General features: G+C 43.3%; 1 long non-coding RNA gene across 2 annotated transcripts; it reads right to left on the bottom strand.

Moving 5' to 3' along the window:
* On the bottom strand, positions 1–19,162 carry LOC118118818. Of its 2 annotated transcripts, none has more exons than XR_004698005.2 (3): positions 18,898–19,162; positions 1,819–1,928; positions 1–64 (listed from the first exon to the last, which is right to left on the bottom strand). It is a non-coding gene; the product is annotated as an uncharacterized LOC118118818 (long non-coding RNA). The 2 variants fall into 2 exon arrangements; XR_004698004.2 differs by lacking the exon at positions 1–64 and adding an exon at positions 886–1,096.
* Between the last annotated feature and the right edge of the window lie 1,200 nt (positions 19,163–20,362).

The raw sequence follows: 20,362 nt of genomic DNA on the forward strand, positions 1-20,362 counted from the left end.
TTCTTTTCCTGCTACTGCAGTCATCAGTTGTTCCCTCAGCTGCTTCTCCTTGGTGCCAAACAACCTGATACACAATGACCAGGTGAGGTAATTTTATGAGGTATTTTTTAATAATAAGATAACCCGTATTTACAGATTCTTTTGGCCACTCGGGGGCAGCAGAACAAGCCACACCATAGACTGTATATAAAGATGGACGACGGGTCTCTCTTCCTCCCTCTATCCAGAAATGAAGCTAAAATATCCACAATGCAAATGCCATCTTGCACATTTGGAGCCAGAGTGTGCGCAGTAGTGAAAAGGGGATGGAGTAAGTAGGGCTGGGCGATATGACTTCAATTCAAAATCACAATTGTTTCAAACTTTTACCTGCGTGTGTGCTCGTCTCTGTCACTCACTAACATGTTTATTTAGTTTTTAAATGATGATGTTGTTAAAGTATTAACCGAATTAACCGACATGAGCAAGATTAAGGCGGTAAGAGGTTATAAATGTTGTTTCTGGTAGATTTTCGGTTAATTGCCCAAACTTAATTGCAAGTAACTCTCAGCTGTCATCATGACATTTCACCCCATTTTTTAGCATCAAAGAACAAATTAAATCTAATCTTAAGGAAAAAATTTGCAGTTGTACAAACATCAGTGTGAAGAACTTACCAAAATGACAATAACAATCTTTGACTAAAACTTATTTTACATGCACATTGACATTTTAAATTGTTTCATGTCCCATCCACCAACATGGAGGAGGTAGGGGTTATGACCTATACTGCAGCCAGTCACCAAGAGGCAATCGAGATGCTTTGGCTTCACTTTTGGGAAGCAGATAGCGTCCATCTTTATATAAAGTCTATGGTTAATCAGACATTCACAATTTTTTTCCATGTTCAACATAAAATGACTGATTATTGCAGCTTTTGCTTGCGAGAAACACGTCTCACCCATAAACAAAGCACTGGGGCGTATTTGCACAGAGTCCTTTGTGTTTTGAAGGTGACCTTCCAACACAGGCGGTGAGCAGTGTTGGAAGTTAATGAAGGAAGGGGACAGCTGGGCTCGACTAAGAGGAAAGACGGGGAGCAGAGGAGACGGCGGATCTGTAATGGAGACAGAGGAAAGAGGAGAGGAAGACAGCTGCTGCTGTGTTGACCACACATTATTATCAGCCCACATGTCTCACTGGCCTTTACAGTGGAGCCTCGAGCTGACAGAGACGACAAGGAGCTAATGTCAGGATTCAGCTTCGTGTGGAGGCTGAAAAAACAAAAAATTTGTTCCAAGTGTTGTCCAGAGAAATTATGTTACCTGCGAGAAAGTTTCATTTGAGGCAAAGGCAAACTGATAGACCAATGTTCTCTGAGTCCTCTGGGGCATTGCTGTCACCCGGCTGCCGTATGGAACAACACAAGCTCCGCCACAAATTCCTGACCCCTGACCCCCAGTGCCACACACTCTGACCAACATCCATCTCCAAACCCAATCCCTAAATGGACACTTCAAAGTCGGAGGCCAAGACCCCTATTTCCATAAATGTGTGTGAGTGTGTGTGTGACAAAGTGACCACAGTGGGTCACTCTAAACTGAGCCTACACCAAGTCAGACCATTGATCAATGTCCCCGTCTCCCCCGAAAGACAGGAGAGAAAAAGAACAACGACGACAGCGAGGGAGAGAAAGAACAAGAGAGTTAGGGGGAGTTGGAGGGGGGGGGACGCTTGAGTCAGCAAATATTGAAGGTCAACGTCATCAGAGAAGGGTTTTGTCTGCAGAGGGTGTTTTATTTTGTGTGCGTGTATGTGTGTGTGTGTGTGGCTTTTTACCTCAGCGTGTCACCCAGTGTTCTCCTCCTATGGGCCTGGGGGAGACAGGGAGGAGGCAGAGAGCTCTCATCCCAGGACCTCGCTCCTCTCTGGGCTTCTTCTCCTGAGCTCTGGTCAAAGATAAAACCCAAAGCATTGTTGTTAACCTCTTAACTCAAAATCCCACTAAATCTTTCAGCATTTACGTGATATTAAACCTGCAATAGCTTATTGCTCTGGCTGCTTTGGAGCAGTGTAAACAAGCTGTGAACCCAGTATTGACAAATAATCTCTTCTTAGTCGTGTTTTTGGCCTCTACAGTGATTTATAAATGAAAAAGAAGTAACATGACAGAGTTTGTATTGATTTTAGCTAAATTGTGTTTTCCTTGTAAGAGCTCAACAGAACTGAATTTATCTGACTTCCAGCAGAGTAAAAGAAGCAATGAATTCCTGTGTAGCTCATCATATCCACATATCTATTTTCTTTCCTACATTATTCTGATTTATGATAAACTTTACATGATGACCACAGCGCCGATGTATCTGGTCCAAAAGTTGGATTTCATGAGCATCAGCATTCCCTCTTTGCTTCCTCCCAAACATCCCTCCTCTCTCGACGCAAGCATCCAGTGAGGTAATCACTCAGCTTGATACGGTCTGATAAGTGATATGATACGAGACTATTGATTTCTGTCCCTGTGTCCCGACGCAGGGGTCAGTCCTGCCACACACCGCCCGACTGCCAAGCCGAGCCTCGGAGCTGCTTTCAGGAACCCACCAACAGCTGCTGACTGAGCTCTTTCGCAGCTTTTGTCACAAACAGGCAGACTGTCGAAATCTGGACAGGCACGCTGACAAGATTTTTCCTTCTTACACAAAGTACTGTCAGGACAAATCGCGTCAGCCGCAGTTTGATGATTTGTTTTGGCTGCGCACAAAATCAGCTATTTGGGTCAAACTTTGATCAACAATGGATGAAAACATCATATGGCTCTCACATGAGCAGAGGGGAGTATTTGTCTAATTTTAATGACATTAACACAGATGATTAAGGTGGAGCAGAATCTGAATAAAATAAATAAATATACACGCTAAACATGCCTCACTTTTTTCATCTAGATCCATAAATGATTCCCTGGGAAATCTGCAGAAATGTCAAAAAACAACTGATCTCTGATGCTAATTGTATCCAGATCCATGCCGAAAAGTAATGGCTTCTTCCTCGACCCAAACTGTATCCTTCAACCAAGTTTTGTGGTAACGCATCTGGTATTTCATAATTCTGCTAACTTTCAGACAAACAAACGCAGACCACAACAGAAGCTCAACCATATTCCTGGCACCTATTTGGAAACCATAACATTTTAAAACCAAATCAATATAATCAATTTTGCTCAGACAAATCACCAGATAAAAAAATTATTGATAAACATTAGGATTTCCTTACAGCTGTGCCTGATGGCTTTATGACGCTGACATGGCATCAATATAGAACAGACAGGAAATGAAATCATGCGCTGGTGTGTGTCAGAAAATCTCATAAACTTATGAATGGATTTCCGTAAAATGTCAGTTAGGCTTTATAGGCCGCGGCTGATTAAAGTGGCAATCAGGATCCGGGATTTCTGCCATTAGATGATTATTGTGTTGGAGGCATGATTTGATGGCCATGTGCCTCGTAGCTGTTACCGTGAACACCAGTGAGACACTGTGCGATCATCTGAAGCTGTGGAGGGGGTGAGAGGGGGTGAGAGGGGGCGAGAGGGGGTAAACGCATCAGAGTGTGTCCTGACGAGGAGCCACCAGGAGGACAGATGGTGAAGGTCCTCCCTCGGGGACACAGGGGTCGGGCAGAGGGTGAAATTGGTTAGATAACAGGGTGGTGGGGGGGTTAAGTCTATTTAGATGCCCCAGCCCTCCTCCCTTAAACTGATTCTTTCTCCCGGTAATGCATTTATTTCATAGATTTCATTTTCACCCACACACGCACGCACACTCACTCAAACCTCTAATCAGCAGATGACATCTCAGCCTGTATGATCAGCTGATGTGAACCCACGGATGCAGATTATAAAATCTTTAGATCAGTGGTAGATAGATTATATCACTATAGCAGCATATGTCCTCGGTGCAAGGTCGACACTTTATGCAAATTCAATGACACTCTGACTCAGGGTCGTGTTCACACAGGGTGCTGCAGTATTAACTGAGGGTGTTGTGAGGTTTGTGCATCCTGGTTGCCTTGGGTTCACTTTGTTAATCGCTGTGCTTCTAATGTTACTGTTAACGGGTTACACCGGCTCTCTATTGAGTTTCTTCAAGCAGAGCGATGTTGTACTGATGAAGGAGAGGTAGAGGAGGGTGACGGAGAAAGAAGCTGCCATCACACAAAAGTGCCAAGGTCACTCCTACAGAATGAAACAAGAGAAAAGTTCAGCTAAGTCCTGAAACACATGATAGGGAAAACTTAATATAGACTGTATGGTGACTGGAGGTGATAGGCGGCTGTGGTGGAGGTAGAGAGGGTTGTCCAATAACCAGAAGGTCGGTGGTTCGATCCCTGCCTACTCCAGTCTGCATTCCTAAGTGTCCTTGTGCAAACGTACTGTATGTGCATATAGAAGTGCTGTACGAATGTGTGTGAATGGGTGAACGCGACTCGTACTGTAAAGCGCCTTTTGGACATTTCATGAACCAAACCATTAATAATCAATAAAAGAATCACCAGAGTGTTGATAATGAAAATATGAACTCGTTGCAGCCTCAGCCGGATAGAAGCAGAGATATTAAGTGATGTTTAGCTCTGTACAAATAAAAAAAAATCCTGATTGACAAATTTCGATGTCAACAGCACAGTTTCTAAAAGAGAACAAAATCAAACTAAATATTAAAACATTTGCCAGGAATAGACTCAGTCAGGTGATACCACTTCTATACCTCTTTCCATTTTCTCTGTCATTAACCAAAACCCTCACATTGTACTCTGTGCCCAGCACTTTGGTGGCTTCTGCAGTCGCTCTTTTTTTTTTTTTTTTGTGAGATAGTGAAAAGCTGTTTTGTTGCCATAATATGCCCTGTGTGATGCTTGGCCCATTTTCCAGGCTGCTTTCATTGTGTAAGCACACATACATAAAACATGATTTGCTGCCTCAATTTCTGACTTCTATTCAGCAGGGATTTGGTGGCAGACAACATCAGAGCCATGAAAGGAGGAGCGGAGCGGAGCAGCGGCGAAACCCAACTCTTCCTCTCATCCTTCACGTGAGGGAGAGAGGGAGAGAGTTGGCTACGATACAGAGAACAAGGTTTAATCACTGACCTCTGGACTTACAACCCAAGACAAATGGCCTTGTTTAATGAGGGCCACTCGTCTAATAGGAAGACAAGAACCATGAGTGGTGCAAGTTCCTGTGCTGCTCTGATACCTCTATCTGCCTAAAGCATTACACTCCAGTTCTGTTAGTTTGCACTTTGCTTCAGCTCAGCTCAGGTCTGGCTCAGTGCAGATCCAGTACTCATCACTAGAGGGCAGTGGATTCCAACCTAGGGGTCAGGCCCCCATGGGTTCACAAGATAAATCTGGGTGGTCTTGTAATGATTGATAAGGGTTATAAAGAAGAAGAAGAAATGTCCAGCTTAGTTTGGCCAAATCTTTGTATCTTGTTTTGAAATACCAGCTAATTTGACCTGAAACATTTATTTAAAGATACTGACACTTATTTTGAAAGGGGTCACAACCCAAAAACGATGAAAGCCTCTGGCTTAATCCTAAACAGTGTGTCGTATTTTAGAAATTATAAAAGTATATATTATTCAAAGCAATAACCCTTAAATGCAAAGACAGACAGACAGACAGACACACAGACACACACACACACACACACACACACACACACACACACACACACACACACACCGATCAACCAAACGCTTTGGAAATCTCACTGGAATCAAAGGAGGAGCTTGTGTGTTTGCAGACAGCTGATGACTAATGAGGTTCGTCTGTGGGAAAACAGAGACACACGTCAGGCAGGAGGAGCAAAGAGTGACCACACAGAGGAAATACAAGGAGCGCGGGGAAGAAATGGAGACATGGGAAACACTGTAGGAAAGTTTTCATTTGGCTCTTCAGCACTTGAACCTTCAGTTGGAGCCAAAAAGCTAAATCTTGTGATTTTGTCCTTCTCCAGCTCTGTAACAATTTATCTGTGCGGAGGATGTGAATCATCTTCTTTCATTCACACACTTTGTCTCCTCTCATGCGGTTCCCTGTCTCCCCGTCTTTAACTTTACTTCCATTATTTCGAACGCCCTCAGATTCCCTCTGTCTCAGCCCAGAGGAGCGGGAACGCATGGTGAAGTTTCCACAGAGGAGGGCGGGGGGGAGAGCGAGGGGGTCTGCCAGGCAATATGTCTGAACATATTTCACAGAAACACAGTCGAGCACCTGTCAGTATTTGGCTGCACTTGCTGAACTGTGCAGTGAAATAGAAAGTTGAAATGAGACAAACAGCAGGAGAGCCACTGCTGTCACGCTTCAAGCCAGCTGCCGAAACCTGGAAGATTTAAACCTCCGTCATATTTCACCATCTATTACAACCACAGAACGGTTGGTGATGTCACAAGAAGAACACAAGGAAACCGATCTGAGGGCGCATAAGGTTGTTTGTTTTGTTAAATTATTGATAAATATATCAATACAGCAATGTAAAAATATAGACATTTTCTTATGCATGAATATTTTAAACATTGACACACTTTTACATTAAGTTACAAACTGTTATTTTGATTTGTGAATATGGGCTATACAAATAAAAATTGATTGATTGAAAAATATGCAAATACAAGTAAAAGTCCTGCACATTTAATTATAATGTATTCATGTTTACGTAGCATTTTAATGCTGGTTAGTCGTTTTATATACAGTAATGTAGTTTAATCCGTGTGGTTATGGGATCATGAGTGAATTTTGTGTTATAGTCCTTAATTTGACCTCTACAGGCCACAGATATAACCACTCACACACACCATGGCTGCCTCATGTGCCCTGTGTCCATTTGGTGCAAGGTTGTCCTCAGAATTTAATACTACAAGATGCATTTCGCAAATGAAGGGAAGAGGCATTAAAAGACAGGGTCAGCAGTAAAAATGGCGTAGAGATAAATTCTGTATGGTTTGAGTTCTGTGATGTGCCCCCTAGTGGATTAACCCAGTAACACAAGACCACAACTGTTCAACTCAGTTACTTGCCAGCTCTGCAACACACGAGCGACACTCTTCCACGGCTTAGGAAAAAACTGCACAAGACTGCGATCAGTCAGTTACTACAGAGCGAAGGAAAGTTAACCAGATAGAAGAAGAAATAAAAAACAAATGTTAATATTTGTCTGAAGCCTTGAGATAATTCCCAGGTCTGCTTCTAAAACATGCAGCAGTACATGAAGGCAGTGAAAACGTGAGAGTGAGTAGAAACGGTCCGTCTCGTAGATGCCTGCACATGTGCATGTTGTGAGTACTTTGCATTTATGTGAATTCATGAATGTGTGTCCTCTGCCACAGCCAAATAAAGTGTGTTATTGGAGCAGAGTGAGCCGGGGGCAGCAACAGCAGAAACAAACGAGGTCCTGTGCAACTCTGAGACTGTTCCATGAATCATCAGTCAACTTATACAGCAGCTGGCCACAGTCCTCACAACCTTCAGGTCACACACCCCATAACTTTCCCATGCAACATTTCCTATAGTGGGCTGAGATTAAATTAGTGTTATTGACAATGTAAGAAAATTAGCTTTTATGTGTAGGAGAACAAAATCTGTGACTAACAATGAGCCTGAATACTCTTACAATAAATAAGCATATCACAGTCCTCTTATGAAACCACTTATAAATTCACTAGATCCAGATATTTATTTGGATCTGCATCAACTTGCACACACACAAGTCTCCTAAATATGCCAGATTTTTCTTCATCAAGATCCATGAATTGCTCTCTAAGAAATTGCAAAACACAAAAACTTCAAAACATTAAAATATCTCATCTCATCCTTCGACCAAGTTTCAAAATAATCTGTCGAGTAGTTTTTGCGTCGTCCTGCTAACTGGACGTTATTTACAGAAACACTGAACGTCTCCTGTGTTTGGTTTAAACAAGAACAATTTCTTCTGCCTGTGACACAAATAGATTATATCATCCTGTGTTTTATTGTGTGTTTACGTGTGTGTTTACGTGTGTGTTTATGTGTGTGTATGTGTGTATTTGCCTGCAGCAGGTACAATAAACAAGTGCAGTGATGTCATCAAAGTCAGGTCAAAGTCAGCAGAAGGGAAGCCCACAGTTAGATGCTGTAATGGGAACACGTTTTCCTCTCCACTGGAACACATGTGTTCACCTGCACGTGTCGCTCAGCGTGTGTGTGTGAAAGAACAACAACAAAAAAGATGTAGATATGCAAATGTGAACTAGATGGGCATGGGAGAGGATGAACAGTTAATTTATTCCCAAGATTAAGAAGTAGAATCAGGGAGATAAGGCTGGTCCCAGTGAGGCAAAACATTAGGGTCCTGGTTAAGATGTGAATTGTGAAGGGTTAAGGTATAAGCTTAAGTAACTATGGAGCTATAGAGTGAGTCCCCAGGAAATCAACATCAACGTCAATTTATTGTCCTCTGAAGTCATGGAGAAACGACTGTGTGTGTGTGTGTGTGTCTGTGTTTGTGTTTCATATTGAACCCACTGCTCTGAAGTGTTTTGCTTGTTTCAGCTGTTTGAGCTGAGTGGCACGCAATACCACTGTTTCACAGCATAGTCATGTCACACGCTGACTGACTCTTAATTCTACACACACACACACACACACACACACACACACACACACACACACACACACACACACACACACACACACACACACACACACACACACACACACACACACACACACACACTACGTCAGATTGTTAATTTTCTCAGTACTTCAGAGGCAAAGGTCAGTGCACCGACATTTCCGTGACAGTCTGTATGTTTGTCCTCCAGATATACACACGTGTGTGTATATAAAGCTAATGGACAGCGGCATGAGGACTGACATGGATGCTGAGCTGTGCTGTGCTGGGCCAGGCGGTCTAACCCAACAGCAGGGATAGGATAAACTATAAATAGACCATCTCATCCACCTCCAATGTTCCCCCCATCCCCCTTTTTTCTCCTGTTTCCTCTTTTCCTTTTTGTCGTCTGCAGCCCTTTTATTTACAATTCGCCCTCTTTCTCAACAGCTTTTTGCTATTTCCTGCCCCCTTCTATTTTTGACAGAGAAGCACAAAAAAAGACAAGGCTAATGTTGTGGTCTCAGAAGAGTAAAGAAGAGTGTGGGGGATTGAGAGAAGAGGGAGATGGGCTAGTTAAGGGGGATGGGGGGGAGACAAAGTTATGTAAGTGGGGCTAATCCCCTCCCAACCCTGCATAGTAAATGAGACGGGATGACACTGGCCTCATTTCATCCGTTCATCTCTGCATCCGCTGCCGCTGCCACCCCTCCAAACCGCTCACCCGCCACCTTGATTGTATCTACTTGATCTTTTTGGGAAGAGCAGAGCTACATTTCAACCTCCGCAACACACCAGCCAATCAAAGACAGCCTGACAATGAGCGGAAGTTTGACACACAGCAGATGAGTTATTATATAATTCATGGTTCAATCATGAAGACGTTCCTGCAAAAATCTGCGTCCCGTCCTCCCGCTTTATTTCCCCCAGATATCGGTGATAACATCTGATCTTTCAAAGCTCTCTTACATAACACAAGCCAATCAGGACAGCGAGGAGGAGAACAGAAAGGAATTGGGACACGATAAAACCACACATAAACATTCCCAGATCCTTTCTGCAATCGTATGCCAGACATTCGTACAATGCTTTGGATTATTACTCATGAAACAGTAACCCCCACCCCCACCATTTGACCTTCACCCCTGTGGCCTCTCTCCCCTCAACTCTAGACAGACAGTCTGACCTCTCCTCATCTCAATCCCGGCTCACAAGACTCCCAATCATCCTGATCTGCAGAGTTATGCTTTGTTCAAGGGGGTCAACAAGGGCGGCGGAGTGAGCTCATGACCCCAAGCAGCCGATCACGTATTAAAGTTTTAGTATGAAATTGTACTTTGTGTTTAGTGCTACTGAGCAGCTACTTTTCTACTGGGTTTCTTTTTCACAATTAATCTTCTTTGATTAAAAGATGATGATTATTAGTCCAGATGACATCCAAGGTTCTTAAACATTATTACGGATGAACAGCAGTACTTAATTACATTTTTACCTTCGCCAAAGGAATTTATCATTGTCATCAAGGTCAAGGTTGTTTGTCAGCAAGATTGAGCAAAAACTACTGTGTGGATTACCATGAAACGTGATTCGGAGGATGTGGTATGGGTCAGATAAGAACCCATTCAATTTTGCAGCTTGATTGAATTTAAGGGGACTGTTGGGCCTTGGCAGAGATACAGGTATGTGCTCTACTTAGTGCCACTCTAGTTTATTAATATTTAAAGAAGAACTTTAAACCCTCCTTGAGTCTCTGACATGGGTTAAATGTTCCTGTTTCAACTTCACTAAACTAAAGGGCAGCACTCATGACGTGGGCAGGAGGTCCCTGGTACCAACAACAACCTTACCCCCCCCCTCCACTGCACCTCTTCAATCCTCCTGCCCAGACAGGACGCTCCACTAAACTTTGACCTAGTTCTGTCGGCCCTCAGGGGGAGAAAAACACCCCCAAGACCCCAAACACACTGAGCTTCATGCTGATCCAGCCTGCTAATAATAATCTGAATATCAAAGACTTACTTGGACAATACATCTTTTGAATGTCAAACCGCAGAGGGAAGCCGAGGGAGGCTTGAGGACGCGTGTATGTGAGAGAATCACACTGGCCTCATTGTTTGATATTGTATATTTAAAACTCAGCCGGGCACTGACAGACAGAAACTGTAAATGTCATGCAGGGGACTTGATTTCACTTTTCTGCTGATCAGCCACAAGACAAACGCTGTCCTTCTTTTTATCCATACCCTGTCTCTTGTTTCCAACAAATCTCACTCAGCAGATGGATATGATCCTCCAAAGCCAATTCTCTGCAGGATAATGCCGAGCAGACAAAGACAGAAGGACACACGGGCGGACACCACCTTCAGGATTCAGCCCCGTCAGCCAGGGCCCAGGTCCGACGGAAATTGAGCCGCAAACCAGTGACAGCATCAGTTTGTTAACTGCAACTATGTCAAAAATCTGCCAAATGTTTCATAAGCGCAGGGCCGCTTCCAGCCCACTGTGACGGGACCGCAGAGGGATGAGGGCTGGCTCGGACGAGAGGGCGGTGGGAGTTATGTTACCACAGCTGGGACAGCATCCCAGAGGTTCCCAGAAGAATTCTGGGAACATTGGGGCCCAGTATGTGTGCATGAGAAAGAGAGGGATGGAGGCACGGACAATAAGGTCGAAGACATCTGTCGCCAATTAAAAAGGAGGGATTGATTCCATAGTTTAATTGCTGAGAGTTACAGTTTGAGGGATATGACGGGGTTGTGATGTAAACACTTTCTCATGGTTAAAACCTGTGGTCCCCCCCCCTCCCTCTGCTTCCATGAGAGAAGCCGACCACAGTTAACCCAAGCGAGTCAGCTGACAGGGGAAGTGGGAGGGTCGCTATGTGGTACGCATTCGACTGAAGGGTCATCTGGCAGACACATCCTCCGAGCTGGCTTCTCTTTGCTGAGCAAAATACAAACACACACGGGAAGAAGCTCGCCAAGAGGGTGGAGGAGATCTAATCTATAAATCAGACACATGTCCAAACAACTGGGTGTCAACAGATCTTTGCTTATGTTATTAGCTCAGTGGTGTCCCACTGTGACATGCTGAAAAACTCACTGATCCAATTCTGCTGAGTCAGTTGTTTCAGACGGGGCAGAGTAAAACAAAATGCGTAGTGTTTGTACAGATAGAATCTTTCCGAGATCCACACGACGTTACAGCTAAACCAACCCAGCAGGAGCCTATTAGCCTTTACACCAGATCAATAATTCAAGTTTTGCTTCCCTTGCTGGCACAAATCAGGTTTTCAATAGACGCAAATGAACAAACAGCTTAATCAATGGTTTTCACCCTTGTGATGAGCTTTATTATTCACGTTTGGTGCTCTACCCTCACAGAGGATTTCTAAACTGATTTCAAGCTCAAGGAAGAAAAAACGTCTCCTGACAAGACGACGCAGAGAAACCAGAACGGGATTTCTTAGTGAGAAAAGATTGCTGCCAATAAAAAAACATCTAATTGTTGCAGCCGCGGGTCGTCTCCGTCCAGTCGGCTCCCCACCTCCCAAAGCCATTCATCTGCTACCAGGCAATGAGCCTCAATCCTGGAACTAATACTCGTGTCATCCATCAATCTTGTGTTTGTGTGCAGTTGTGTGCGCGTGTGTGGTCTGCTGTTTCAGCACTGTCCATTCCTGCCCTCATACATCAACCCCCCGAAGAGTGAAGTGACGCTTTGTGACATAAGAGGCCACTTTACCTTCTCCACAGAAACGGAAAGAGAGAAAGAGAGTGGTGTGATCGGGCGGGTGAAATCTGTGCTCACAGGACAGCTGCTCCGTGTACAGTGCCAAGGTGGATACACATTTACATAGTAATTGTGATTTTGGTTGCATTATGACATGATAGCTGGTTTCAAACATTTCCCCGAGGTGCTGTATGAGAGAAAATTTCCAGAAAATTAACAACAAGCAAGTGGGCATGTTGATGATGTTTTAAACTCGCCAGGGTTGCAAGACTGTTGGAATACAAATATCTCATGAAGAAAAAGAGCAGAAATACACGTGGATGACGCTGAATAAAATGTCAACTGGGAAAGACAATAATATCGTAGAGCTTTTGGGAAGAAGGGCCAACACCAGTGTCGATGTAAACAAAAACACGCTATTTCCGCAGCGGCATTGAGACACTAATGTCCTGCCTTCTTCGTGCTCTACCCGGGCGCCACCCGTCGCCTGAATGTCCCAGAAATGTTCCTGTGGCTGTGAACGGTGTCTGACCCAGACAATCTCCTGCTGTGATCTTCATATGTGAAAGGCAATTCCCTACAAATCTTTGTCTGGAAACTCAAATTGCAATTTCAGCGATTGATAGAAGTTTCTCAACAGTGACTTGGTGAACAAATACTTGCGTGTTGAACAGTTTGATTGGCCTAATAATGGATGTTTGGAGCAGTTGGCAGACTTTACCGCTCCTGGTGCTAATGTGATCTGTGCCAAGCCCTGCCCACTAATGTCCAATATACACAGACTTACTCCACTCTGCATTGATTCTGTGTCTTCTTACCGACTGTCAGGGCTTTTAGAGCCCATCTCCGCCTGCAATCTCAGCTATCAGATATGAAAAAGCAATTTGATTGACCTGCAATCTACTCATGCACTTAGACATTTTCAGTCTCCTCTTCACTCTGCAAAAATGTCCTTCGTACGGAGCATAATAGACGGATGAGAGTGTACAAGTTCATGAGGTCGTTTTCAAGGCTGTAAAAGTCAAAGAGGGGTAATGACAGACTGAGACTGAGGACGGCCTGACGATGACAAACTAAGAGCAGACGTGGTCCAACCCGAGTTTGTACAGCCACACCTTGGGGCTGATGAGTAGCTGTGCCGGGCAGATGTCTTGGTGAGCACCTATAGCTCCACATTCCGCCTGAATTGTTTGGTAAAACATAACAAAGCTTGATTCAGCCATGTTCTCAAACTCAAAAGGGCAGTCTATTGATTTTTCTCACAAAAGGTCAGTTTGACCATCATAAGGGATGAAACTCAGCCAGAGAACCTAGTCTTCAGGCTTCTGTGGCTCTGATGGGAGCTTCCTGAAACCCAAAAGCATAACTCAGATAATGCTTTAGTTTAACAGGGAGAGATGGCCTAAAGTAAAATGTCGTTGAGGTACATTATTGGATCTGAAGAATAAAGTGTTCAACCCACACTAAAGATCAAAAGCCTCAACTGCCTCGATTTTAGTCTAAAAAACAGTTCCACTATCACTATGAAGGGTCCTTACTTTATAGAAGTGTAATACTTAAGCTTCATCCACTCTGGAGTTTTCTAGACCCTTTTTACTTTTTGGAAATGCTGCTGGTCCCGTTTTAGGTTGAAAACTCAGTATGGACGAGCAGAAATTGACACGTTTGGAAAAGAAGATGTATACACTCACGTTCCCTTCCTGATTGGGTCTCATCAGTGACAACTAGACTACCAGCGTTGAATGGAACATGGATAATAAATTAAAGGTGTTTCTAAGTACATAATAGTTTCAGTGACATTTACACCGCATCATCGGTCCAAGAAAATAAATTACTTGTCTTCTGTTTACGTACATGCACATGAATAGTCATTTGATATACGCATTTTTTATGTGTTAGTATGGATGGAGATTGTTTCTGACACAGAGCTTAAACACTCATCGAGACAGAAATGTCTTTTTGTTTTAAAGCGCAGCCAGGAAAGCTTCATAATATCATTTTAAGTTTTCTCAGCAAGTAATTCAATTTTCTTTCTTTTTTCCATTCATGGCAGAAATGACTATACAGTATTTTTCACTTTGATTACACTGAACAGACCTGGTGGCTCCTACTGAAATCACTCACATAATGAGACGTTTTTCATTTCGTGATTAGACTGTCCTAATGTCTGAAAAGACTGGGAATCAAATGTCTGAGAATTTAGTACTTTTATTGAGACCAGACTCACTAATAAATCAGTGTTCAGAAAATCTAATTTGTGAAAAACCTCCATAATATTTAATGAGAACATGCAGCGATATATATTTGCAGCAGTTAAATGTCCTGTTCTCGGTTACAGAAAAAAACATTAAGCCTTCTTAAATGAACTATGAAGGAAAGTGAGACACCACATGATGAGAACCCACAATGCTAAAAGACAACATCACATTTGTGAGCGATTTGTTTCAAGCTGTGACTCAAACTGAGTAAAGAAATTCAACGCTGAAAATCTAAATCAAAACAATCATGTGGTTCAATAATACATTTCTTCTGGTATGAAGTTCCAAAGCCGTGAGATCAATGGCTCTGTGTGACGTCTGGATCAGTATTAATCGTCTAATATCTAGTTCCATTCAAGTCCAGTAAACTTCACTCAAGCTACAATAGCAGGACAAACATGTGGACGCCTGCAGGTCACTGTGAACGAGGGAAGATTGGTGTTTTCCACTTTGATTCAAGGTAAGTCTGATGTAAACATGGAGCCTGCACTGACAGGCTCACACAAAACTAAAATAATCAAACTGCTTAAACTGTGCAAATCTGCTTTGGAGGAATATGTTTATGGCAGACGTTTGTCTCTTCTTTAACAGTGTGCTGTTTTCTATTGAGAAACTATAAAAGCTAAAGTCTAATATGTCATCTGTGGCCGCTGCAAGTGGTTTCCTGCAGGACTTTGTTTCAAGCCACAGCAACATCTCTGGAATGCGAGTCCATTAAAATGCATCCAAATGAACCACAGACAGTAAATTAACAGAAAGTTGAGAACTCATTTTAGACGACTCTCAGCTTTGGGAGTTTTACGGTTTATTCTGTGCTCAATCGGAACTGTACTGATAATGACAGATCATGATCAACAGACAAGTTACAGCTTTAAAATATTGATTACCAGTGATAGGTGATTATGGCACTCACTGACAGCCAGGTAGCAAAGGTTCTCACGTGAGAGAGAGAGAAGCGCATCGCAGGCCACTTGCTGGTTACGTGCACAATTTGCAGCTGCAACTGAGGTCTGACTGTCTGCGTGTACGATAACAACTTTATGGACAATAGCGAGGGTGTGCGGCAAATCACGCAGCAAGTAGCGCTACACACAGCCATACAAAGCAGCAATAAAGTTCTTATGTTATTATGATGATTATATGTTTTTGGTTCATTATGAAACTGTGGCAGGACAAATTAGAATATGGCAGGCAGCCACAGTCTAGATAATTAATGGGAAACAATGATGTAACAGTATGAGCTGCAACTGCTCTGGCTGTAGCTAGCATCTGCTAGCATGCTCTGTAGCCAAATTATATACATTTATAAAACTGATATTTTGTCCTGATGCAAATTTGATTTACTTCTTTAGAGTTTCATTGAAACTTGGATTATGGAAAGTTTTTATTGTAAAAGAAAAAGCTTCATTAGTAAATTAAAGCCTTCCTCCACACTTGCACATTTGATATAGTGTTGGTGCTACACTATTATTTGGATTGATAGTTAAATATTGGTGAAATTACTCATAACCGTGATATTTGTTATCACTATAATCACAATACACAAATTTCACACCATTTTTTCTCTATACTATACTGTATGAAATTCAACTTTAGCAGTTAAACATAATTCATTCATTGTATAATGTCTCAGTCAATGACTCAGTCAGAGGCGATAGTGATGTTGTTGCTGCACTTTGAGTCCAGAATGGGCCACTGTAAAACCCATGGCTGCTACTAATTACAGTTTCACATACAGGGGTAGTCTTTGTTTGTCAGTGAGCGTGTGTGTGTGTGTGTGTGTGTGTGTGTGTGTGTGTGTGTGTGTGTGTGTGTGTGAGTCTGACTGGCAGCTTGTCTCCCCCCTGCTGTGCTCCTGCTCTTGTCCTGTTTTAATGGGCCGACAGCGAGAAACTCTGAAACTATGACAGAAATCTCGATGACACTCCCGCTGTTTTCCGACACATCCACAGCTGAGGGGAAATCAAGAGAAAAGTTGGATCCAGGAACCAACAATACTCCCACGAACAACACACACACACACACACACACACACACACACACACACACACACACACACACACACACACACACACACACACACACACACACACACACACACACACACACACACACACGTACACACGTACACACATACACTACAGATGTGAAATGGGCTGCAGAGGGAGACGAAAGACAAAACTAAGAAAACATATCTGTTGAGCTGCTTTGTCCGCGCGGTTCCCTCGGAGGAATTCGAGGGTCCCACAGAGCTTCCGTGCACAAGACCGTTCACGTGCGATCTTTGCGTTACGACACTTCCTGGCTCCTCTCAGACGTAGTGGCGTTTAATCAGAGCAGTGCGAGCTGGTGTTTGTGTTGTGTAAGGCTTTTGGGGGTCTATGTTACACCATGATGGATGGCGATGAATTAAATATGCCGACATGCTGCTTGTACGCTTTTAATCCGATCCAATCAATCTACGCCATCGGTGTCACTGCAGCAAAAATGAAATGGAGGCCCGTCATGACTTCAAATTCCAGATGGCTGCAGAGGCATTTTGCTAATTGAGCATCACAGGTAGGGATAAGATTGCTCTCTCTCTCTCTCTCTCTTCTCCCCCTCGTGGGATTTTCCTTCACTTATGTAAGAGTTCTCCCGAGTGCACAGATGTGCCCCTGTGTGCACATGTGTGTGATATTTTCAGCTGACATCAATGAGCAAATTAAGCTGCTGCGTTTTGAACAGTGGGCGTCGCTGTGATTTTTCAGCATCTTCAGAGCAGAGTGGTGACATATGTGCCTTGGCTGAGATTGCACCTCTGGCTGTGTTCTAGTTTTGACTCACACATATTTGTTGACTCAACGCAGACGTGGACGGAGAGGATGGGAGGTCGCTTTAGTGGAGGGGAAGGAAAAACTGTTTTGGGATTACATGCTATCGAAAGAACTTTGACCGTGACTTTGGTCATGTTCCCGGCTGCCTCAAGCACCCCCCCAGGGCTTCAATTGGAGCCATGTGACAAAAACACCTCCTTTCTCCTCTTTAACTGCTCCAATCCTGATCACCTGACAGCATGGTTATCATCTCCCAGGCTCCCACCATGAAATCCCCCACTCCCACTTCTCTCTCTCCCTCCTTCCTTCAGGATGTGTCCTACCACCTATCCTCCCTCCTCCACCCTCCTTGCCTGTGCTGTGGTGACAGGACAGGAGATGATGGAGGGTCTCCGAGTGATGTGGCGCGACGCGACGCGAGCATCAAGTTTAGAGGTGGGTGGCACTGACCTGAGCAGGGGGAGGAGGGAAAGTCTAACGATTTACGTTTGCACATTTGTGTTAATGTTTGCATCCAGCCAAAGTCTCTTAGCTTGCGACATGACGTCCAAGCCCTATCAATAAAAGTGCAGCAGGGGGGAGTTCAACACAGACGAGAAGGAGATGGAGTGGCGTCTCAGGCGTGCTGCTGCTCCTTCAGCGTTTATATCTGCTCCTGTGGGAATTATTTATGGTCCAATCAGACCTCTGGGCGCTTCCAGTTCAAGTCAGAACTAATCCATATATTAAAGTAGGCCTTGAGAGCATAAAACAAGTGGTGCTCAGGTCTCTCTCTCTCTCCCTCTCTCCTTGTGACCCCTACTTTTCATCACACTCCCTTCATCCCCTGCTATAGGCTTCTATAAGTCTTTATCAAACGAACTGCAGAACTCAAACGAAAAAGATCAAATGGTACAAGAGCAGATGTGTACGTGCAGCTGAAAAACCCATTCACTCAAACAGCTGGATGGAGACAACAGAGCAATACTTCTTCTCTAGTTTCTCTCTCTCTCTCTCTCTCTCTCTCTCTCTCTGAGGAAAGAAACAGCTGAAATAAAACTGAGGAAACTAAACTCTTGGGAAACTCCATTCATCTGGATCAAGCACAGATTAAACTCAAGTACTTTAATCACTCAGATGAGTCAAACTATCAGTAACCAATTAATCATGGAGACTAATCCATGCAGCAGAATCAGTCCCATCAGGAGAAGGCAGATTTTGTCTTCAGGCTCCACAAACCCAACACGATTTATGTTTATGTCTCAAAACAAACAAACAAACAAAAACAAAAATATTTGTACAAAAACAGGATAAAATGTCTTTGAGTCAGAGCCAATAACTTTATTTAACCCCTTGTTAGAAAAAACAGCACAAAAACAAAGCCAACACCATGAAATAAGTTCCTCTCATTCTCCCTGACACTTACAGAAACAAGATTAAAAAAAAACACAGCACAAAAACACAACACAGCCTGGATCCCTGTTGCACTCACCTTAAAACAAGATGTTCTCCACCAGCAGCCCGCACTGCAAACCCCCCCCCAAATGATCCCGTCGTCTTCTGTCAGCGGAACTTTTCCCTTGAATAAAACAGCAGCTTCTGGCTTTGTAAGAAATCAACTCCTCTTTTCCTTCTTTGCTGCAGTTTCGATCCTTTCAATGTTTCCCCCCAAACAAGCAGCTCCTCCGGGTCTCAGCAGCAGCTCCGGTACATCCGCTGCTGCCGCTGCTCAGGCGGAGTGTGCTCGCTCCTCTCACCGCCACAGACCGGTCCGCTGCTCTGCGGGGCGGGCTCTCTGACAGCTCTCCAGCAGGGGCGCCACCGCTGCTCATCCGCAACAGTGACAAGGTTTACGAGCGGGGTGCGATGGGCAGAGGGGCTCCTGGGGGGGGGAAATATTTCTAACAATTACTTTTTTAAATATTATAATTATGATTCAATTTGATTATTTATTCTTATCCATGTTGTTTGTGCCTTTTTATGTGGCTTTTTTATTTTTGCTCCTGAGTGAAGTTTGTTTTTAACACTTTTTTACAAATAAGAGGAATAGATCAATTATGTGTTTGCACAATGCATAAGCCATATATCGATAAACATTGAACTTTTGTGTTTTGCTATTGATATCAATTATATGGCTATTGTTTTAGCCCTATGTTCTACATCCTGATATACTTTATTTTAAATCAGAGCTGTTTTTTTTGTGTAACCATATTGAAAGGTGAGCGTCGCCCTTCACAGTTGCAGTCAGGTAAATTCAAAATAAGTCAGATAGGCCACTTTAAATTGTTGATAAATAAAGTATATTTGAGAATTGTTGTTCAAAGGACAATGGAAATGTTTCAATAACTATTTTGATAGAGACAATATCAAATCGGTTATTTCATGTCTCACATCCTAACTTCTTGTTGTATTCTGTTTATTTAGTTGTGTTGTTTTTCAGAATAATCTTTATGTGAATTGACTGTGCACGCACACACAGTTTGACAACAGCGGAATTTTCCTTTTAATCCAGCATTCCCCTTAAACACACTCTTATCAATATCCATGAATCATTCAGTGGGAAATTGGTGAAAACGTAATTGTTTTTGTCAAAGATAAATAACCTGGACTTGCCCCTTTGTCCGGAACCGCCCTAAAATCTAAGCGTTCTTTCTTGGCACATGTCTTTCCACCAAATTGTTCAATAGTTTCTGTGTAATCCTCCCTTCTGAAAGCTGCTGCTAAGCCAGGTGGTTACAGGTGAACATCCTGCTTTGAACTCTCAGGTGGACAGATTCCCGCCCACCGCCACCTGTCCACTCACACACGCCCTGGAAACACAATATGGAGTTTTCTCCTCTCGCCACAATAGACCGCCACCTGCCTGATTCTGCCGTGAAAGAGGAGCTGTGTGGATGCATGAATGACCTAATTTGTTTGAGAAACGTATGGATTGATCTCCACATGGTCATTAAGAA

This window comes from Hippoglossus stenolepis, chromosome 12 (assembly GCF_022539355.2).
Source record: "Hippoglossus stenolepis isolate QCI-W04-F060 chromosome 12, HSTE1.2, whole genome shotgun sequence".
In the NCBI taxonomy this organism is placed as follows: domain Eukaryota; kingdom Metazoa; phylum Chordata; class Actinopteri; order Pleuronectiformes; family Pleuronectidae; genus Hippoglossus; species Hippoglossus stenolepis.